Source organism: Equus asinus, chromosome 1 (genome assembly GCF_041296235.1).
Source record: "Equus asinus isolate D_3611 breed Donkey chromosome 1, EquAss-T2T_v2, whole genome shotgun sequence".
NCBI lineage: Eukaryota > Metazoa > Chordata > Mammalia > Perissodactyla > Equidae > Equus > Equus asinus.
In genome coordinates this window covers 190143409-190150802 of record NC_091790.1, presented here as the reverse complement: position 1 = coordinate 190150802, position 7394 = coordinate 190143409, and the positions used below count along the sequence as shown (strand labels likewise).

Below are 7394 nucleotides of genomic sequence, written 5' to 3'. Positions count from 1 at the left end.
CATTAAAAATAAGTACATGCATCCCATCTACAAGAGTTAGTCTTCATAATTAGCTGGTAGTTCATTCTACACTCACAGAAAGCTATTGAAAGAGATGACGACCCAGCAACATTGCAGTAACCCTTCCATTTTTCATTGTTATGTTGATGAGCAATTGAAATGGCTGTAATTAAAATGATGCTGTAATTCTATTTTTAGTGATCTGTTCACTGTCAAAATTAAATATATATGGCAAGACAAAGTAACCGGGCATGGTAAATAGCATAAAAAGAAACAAAGGATGCTCTCATGATGTCATTCTACATTCATGCAGTAGAGGAATCACTGAAAAGTGTATGATCTGGTCCGTTTTCTGACAAAGTGGTTTACATTTCCTACTCCATATAATATAAATTATTTTTGAATTGCTCTGAATTTCTCAGATGACAAGTATATCATTAGCCCTGTAAGTACTCCTCCTTGACTTGGCAGTAAAATCAGGTTAGCCATGTGCTAGCAGGTTGACTGGAACTTCTGTGACAGTAAAAAGCTGTGAGCCCAATGATTCAGAGGGATGTTGATGGGAAAAGTGGAGACTGGTACCATTTTGAGGGTACCAATCCGGTCCCCTTTCCCCAATTAGATAGAAGTGACTGAGAGCCCAGCATGCAATAGCTGCTGTTCAAAATACGCAGAAGAAAAGACCTTTGGCATCACGGAGCTTATCAGTCATTCCAGGCAGGAGTCCTGGGCTTTGGGCTCAAGAGTCCTCTATTCCAGACTCCCTTCCTCCAGGCTGGTGAACCTCTAAGCCAAACAACACACGCTGCTGTCTCCTTCTCGCCTCTGTTTACAAGAAAGCCAGTGGACCATTTGAGAGAGCCAAAACAGAGTCATGCAGTAAGACAGACATCAAGAGGAAGAAAAGATTCCCCCAATAGAAGCTAATGCTCCTGTTACAGCAACGATTGTATGAGAATACTTCTCGATCATGACAATGATCACTATTATACTGTGCCAACTCATGTCACAACACATATCTATCAATGTCAGCTTGGCCTTCTTAGTCTGCTTCCAATACAGCAAGAGACAATCACAGCTCTGACAGTCATCTATCATGTCTGTTATTTGCCTGTTTCAGCAAGATGGGAGAAATGATGACCTTGGAGCCTTTGTGAGGTACAATCTATCTCTCCTTTGCTTTCTCTCTGAAGAAGGGATACTCCACGTTACTTACCACTTTTCAGATCTATTTTGTCAAGTCCAAAGATCTACACAAATATATGATATTACTATAAGCATAATCATTAATATTAACTCCCAATCTAAATCTTTATATCTTCTTTAGATAGGTTCATATTATCTCAAGAGAAAACTTGGCGAAAGTCTTGAGGCCTAATAAGCTAAGCTACCTCCACTGACTTATTCTTAGGAAATCCCAGTTTCTACTCCCTTAACTTCTATTCAGTTGGATGGAAAGCTAATATACCAGAACACAGGTTGCAAAGTTTCTGCTTTTAAAGGATTCACAAGCCAGTAAATTATTATAGCAATATGACAATTTTACCCATGGACGTATGTTCAAGATACCATGCGAGTCAAGAAAGGGAAATTTCTTCCTTCCTCAGGTCTTCGCATATATTGCTCCATTTGTCTCGGGGTATTTAGCCCGCTCTCTGCCTACAGAACTCCCATACACCCTTTACATCTTGGCTTAAATGACACTTCTCCAGAGAGGCTTTGTCACTTCCATCGTTTCAGGTGTGGTGCACCTGTTGGCCAGTCCCTTTCACAGTACTTAAAATAATGAAAATAAAATAATTTATGATTATTTGTTTGACATATATATCCCCAGTTAGACTGTGACTGTCTGCCTCACTGTTATTTGCCTGGCATGTGGAAAAAGGGAAACAGCATATTTGGTATGTCTTAAAGGATAAGTGGACCTCAGCAAACAGGCACAGAAGCCAAAGAAAGAATGGCATTCCAGAAAGGGGAAAAAACAAGTAGAACTTCACATCCATGAGGAAAAGCATGATGCATTCAGGAAACTAATTAGTTGATACTTCCTTCTGGTTGGAATTCAAAAGGGAATAGATGATAAAATTGGAAAACCGGGTAGGAACTAGACAATGAAAAAGTGACATGCCAAGGAATTTAAATGTAATCCTGTATGTTTTGGGCAGCCACTGAAGACTTAAGCATGAAAGTGATATGATACATATTTTAGAAATACAGCTCTGGCAATAGTGAGGGAAAGAAGAGATTTCATGCAAGGAGCTGAGTGAGAAAGCTATTGAGAAATGATGAGTATCTGCATTAAGGTAGGACCTGAAAATGTAGAAGAAGGGATGGATTTGAGAGATATTATGGAAGCAAAATTAATAGCTACTTGTAATCATTTGGATGCAGTTGGGAAGGGAATGGAGGGGTTATGGATGACACCTGGGATCTTGGATTGGGTGACGTGAGTACGTTGAGATGCTGCTAAATAATATTGCAAATAGGAGGTGTAGGTTCGGGTCAAAGACAACAGACTTAACTTTACAACTACTGTGTCTGAGATGCCTGTGGGTCTTCCAGTAAGGAGGCCAATAATCAGTTGAATACATGGATTGAAAGCTCAGGAGAGAGTTGTGGGCTAAAGCTGGAGATTTGGGAGCTAGCAACGAATGAGTGGGGATTGATGCCAAGAAAGCAGAAGAGAGTGATAGGGAGAAGGTGTAGGGTGAGAAGAAAAGAGGCTGAGAGCAGAGACCTGGGCAGCACCAGCATCGAAACTCTCTGGCCTCTTCCCTCCAGCCCATACTCACCATCCTCTGCTGGCTCAGCCCTCCTTCCCTGCAACACCCCTCATCCCACCTTCCTGGCTGAGGCCTTCGCAATCCCTACCAACAATCCAGCACTCCTACCTTCTCTAAGGAAAGAAAACTCCAATTGCAAATGTCTCCAGAGGAAAGTGAAAAAAGGAAAATTTATAACTCTCAAGGCTGTGGCACAATCACTAATAACACAGATGTGTTGATGACTGCTGCATTAGTCTGCTAGGGCTGCCACGCACCGAGTGGCTTACCCAACAGAAATTTATTGTCTCACAGTTCTAGAGGCCAGAAGTTCAAGATCAAGGTGTTTGTAGCGTTGGTTCCTTCTGAGGGCTGTGAGGGAGAATCTATTCTATGCCTCTGCCCTAGCTTCTGGTGGTTTGCTGGTCATCTTTGGTGTTCCTTGGCTGGTAGACACATCACCCTGATCTCTGCCTTCATGCTATGTGCCACTCTCCCTGTGTGTATGTGTTTATGTCCAGATCTCTTTTTATAAAAACACCAGTCATATTGAATTAGGTCCCACCCTAATGATATCATCTTAAATTAAGTAATTAAATTTGCAACAATACTATTATTAAATAAGGTCACATGCTGAGGGACTTGGAGTTATGACTTCAAAATATGAATTTTGGGGGGACACAATTCAACCCATGACAAATGCTGAACACTATCCATTTGTTTTTTTGATGTCAGGAAGGGAGAAATTCCCCCCTCTACCCTTCTTGAGTTATTATGGCTGGATTAATAATAAAATTGACACAAGACTAGATTAATAGGAGGAAAGCCAATTTAATTTTGTGCACACAGGAGATCATAAAAACTGATCCTCAGGGACTGGCCTGGTAGAGTAGTGGTTAAGTTCATGCACTCCACTTCAGTGTCCTGGTATTGACCAGTTTGGATCCTGGGCACAGACCTACACATCACTCATCAAGCCATGCTGTGGTGGCAACCCACATAGAAGAACTAGAAGAACTTACCATAACTAGGATGTGTAACTATGAACTTGGCTGTGGGGAGAAGAGAGGAGAAAGACTGGCAACAGATGTTAGCTCAGGGCCAATCTTCCTCATCAAAAAAAAGATGCTCAAAAAAATGACCAAAGCAAGAATCTTTTATATATTTTTACACAAAGAAACAATAAATTTAATTTAAGCAGAGTTTGGGTTTACAGTAGCAAATTAGTAAAGAAGTAGAGAGGTTTATTTCTGTAGGCTTCTCTGCCCTGAATCCCCTAGCTCTGGTAATAAGGATGCAGGAAGAGTGCCTTTCACATGGGAGATTTATTTCCTGCTTCCAGTGGGAACAGAGAGAGGAGGGTCAAAACGCCCTTTTTGCATCAGCTTCTTCTTAAGTAACTTTTATTCAAAATAAGCAATATGCCCTTGTGGCACATTTTGAGGCAGCCTGCCTTGGGCCCCAACATTGGTTTACAGAGAAGATATTTCTTTCATAAAGTAATATATGAAAAAGTGCTCTATGAACTAGAAATTGTTAAATGATTATAGTTATTACTTTTGGAAAAACATTGGTAATTTATATAAATACTACCTCAAAATTATTAAAGGTGAAGCAAAGGGCCCTTAGAAATCCATCTGCTGAGTGTGTGGACACTATAGTACGGTATGATCACAACGTCAAATTTTTAGTCCTCTCTATGCAACAAAAACACAGGATCAGACTTTTGGTAGATGTTCCCATCACTATTTTTAGGCTTTATGACTGTCTACATTGTCACTCCCATGGATTTTATAATGGCTTCATGGGAAATAAGCTGATTCATCTGTGGTGATTTAAGACTCAGCTGTTAAGATTGCCACCATCTGTCCTTGACTAGTCATTGAGGCATCAGATTGGACAGGTGCTCCCAAGGTCATGAAGTCATTGTTTGGCACCCCCCAGTGACTGTGTTTCAATGGCAGTGATTTCAGACCTTGTGGCATGGCTGGGTGCAGGGCCGTCTCAGGGTACATGCCCAATCCCATGCTCCAACACCAGCCTGATAAACCACACCGTTGCTCTATGTTCCTGAATAACTGCTTTCAATGAAATCCTACCTTATGCTTTTTATTGGCTTCAAAGCTTCTTCCCAGCATCTTAGAACTGAATTTGTAGATATTGACATAGCTCTAAATCCCATTCCCCACCCAAGAAAAGGGATCAAAGCTTAGACTTCCTTTTGATCCACACAGCACAATGCTATACTCAGAGCCCTCAAGCTGATGATATTCTGCTCCAGTTACTTTGAGGGCATTTTCATTCAGAAGAGGCTTTGCCAAAGAGCATCACAGTAAATCTTTTACCTCTACTGTACTTTTGCACTTCCTCCTGCTCCAAAACCCATACCCACACATCTAATTTCTCCCTCACAATATAATTATAAATATCTGCATAATGCTCTACAAAACCCTATGAGGGATTATAACTCTCTAATCTCATGGAGTAGCTAAAGCCCCAGTGGGCCTCATCCAGTTGACTGGAGGGCCACAAAGAGGGCCCCCAATACTGGATTGTTTTTATTCGTTGTTTATTATATTTAGAGAGCCACAAATCAGCTAACCTGTTAGCCTCAACATAACCAGGGTGGGAAACAGAAGGTTTTCTTGCTTTAATTTAAAATGTCTTCCCTCTCTTCCTTCTGAACCTAATTCTAAAGTTTATTCAGACTCTCCCAGTAGTCTGTCTAAAATAGCCGTATGTCAGAATTCCCACCGTGCTAGTCACAAAATAGGGACAAGAAGTATTTCGGCATAATACCCACTCTCTGACTCAGAGCCAATGATGCTATATGAAACTTTAAGGGTAGAATTCTTAAAATTAAGTTTCTTCCAAGCCAAAGAGGACATATATTGTGAATCACTGAAGAGAAAAATTACAAAGGGTTTGGGTTGGCTGCATTCAGCTGAGTTGACAGCTACAGGGCAGAGGGAGAAAAGCAAGGAAGTGGAGTTATAGAAAATGAAAATCTACTTTTATAGAAAATTAGTTGGTCGGGGACATGGGTAAGGAATGGCAGAAGACCCCACAATGTCCAGGATGACCTACTGGAGTGAGCCAGGTCTCGGGACACAGCCAAAGAGATGAACTCAGAAGTAGAATAAAAAGGTTCTAGGAGCATGGTAGCTGATTTGTGAGGATCTGCCTGTGAGGTCATAAAGTCCTCCAACCAAAAGCCAACTAAAATAGCTATGTTCCAAAGGCTGACTGGAGGCAACAAGGCCGATGCTGCAAAAAAGCCCTGGAGAAAGAGAAGCCTCATTCTAGATGAAAATGGGCGTTGTTGCTAATGGTGTCCAAAAATTGTTATTGTGGCCATATTGAGACACATGTCATCCTTCCCTCACAGTACGTGTATTGCAGCAGTGACAATGAGACCTGTAACATTTTTTGCTAGGCTAATGAGTAAAAATTGGATGTAACAAGACTTTTCAATATTAGAAATGATTAAGGAATAATATATTTTAGATCATTTGCTAAAATAGCAGTGAACTTCCTGCAGTTTAACTCCTAGGGCCCTAAAGTAAACTGGTTGAAGAAATTGGATCCTAAAGATTACAGGTGAATTTTTAAAGTATGTCTATATTCAAGTGGAGATCAAAGAACCCCAACTGAAAGAAGTGTGAACTGACTGACACGACAACTGTGGATTGAGCAAAATTTCTTTTTAAGAGGGCCATCTTGAAGATTATGACTTAAACTTTGGAGGAACTAAGGTGACTGGAAGGAATCACATGTGAAATTACTTAGATAAAAATTTATTGATGTAAAAGAAAAAAGAAAGAGCAGTGATGACAGGGAGATGCTTGGAGGGACTGCTAGTGTTTCAAAACCACCCAAGATTTTGGAAAAAATGGGAGAATTTGGTCTCTTTCACCTGGGAAGCACCTTGCTCACACTGCTATTACCTCTCCTTGCTGTCACAGCTGCCCACCCCCAGCCTCCCACATCTGGAGTGACATTCAGGATCACTCAGGTGATGAAGCATCTTTCTGTCTGGGTATCTAGCCAGTTTTTATATCATCTTAGTAGAAAATCAGATTTTTCAATGGATGAACCCGCCTCACAAATAACAGACTTTTATTTCTCAACTCTTGCGATAGGCTATTTACCAGCTCCATTTCCACTCCTAAAACTTTCTCATCCCTTCCTTCTGGCTGGAACCATTTGAAATTCCTTTCCAACCACTATGGGAGAGGAGTCCGTAGCCATAGCTGCTCCCCACTTGAGGCTTCTCAGAAGATGTATCAAACGAGCAAATGAGGAGTAATGTGAACGTTGCTTCTTACTCACCTTTACTTTCTATATTGTATATCCTCAATCCAAGAGTGACAGCCTAAACTTTAGACTCTAATGCAATGCTTACATTTGCACTTGGCTCATTTAAATGTGCTTATCTGTACAGGAGGGGGTAATGTGGAGCTGTTTGCAAAGAAGAACCCAGAGGTAAAATTTTTGATGTTGGAAGTCCCTCTCACAGCAACTCCTTTTACCCTTTTTCGTTCAGGGGATAACAGCAGCAAAGCATCAATTTAAGATCTACTGGAAATGGGACAAGAGTGTTACATTTTACTTGGTCTTGGTCAGATTAAA

At 40.8% G+C, this 7394-nt stretch overlaps 1 non-coding gene across 1 annotated transcript; it reads left to right on the top strand.

The window, feature by feature from the left end:
• Positions 1 to 6055: 6055 nt before the first annotated feature.
• Positions 6056 to 6190, top strand: LOC123288392 (small nucleolar RNA SNORA1). The gene has a single exon (XR_006532070.1). It is a non-coding gene; the product is annotated as a small nucleolar RNA SNORA1 (small nucleolar RNA).
• Positions 6191 to 7394: the final 1204 nt, after the last annotated feature.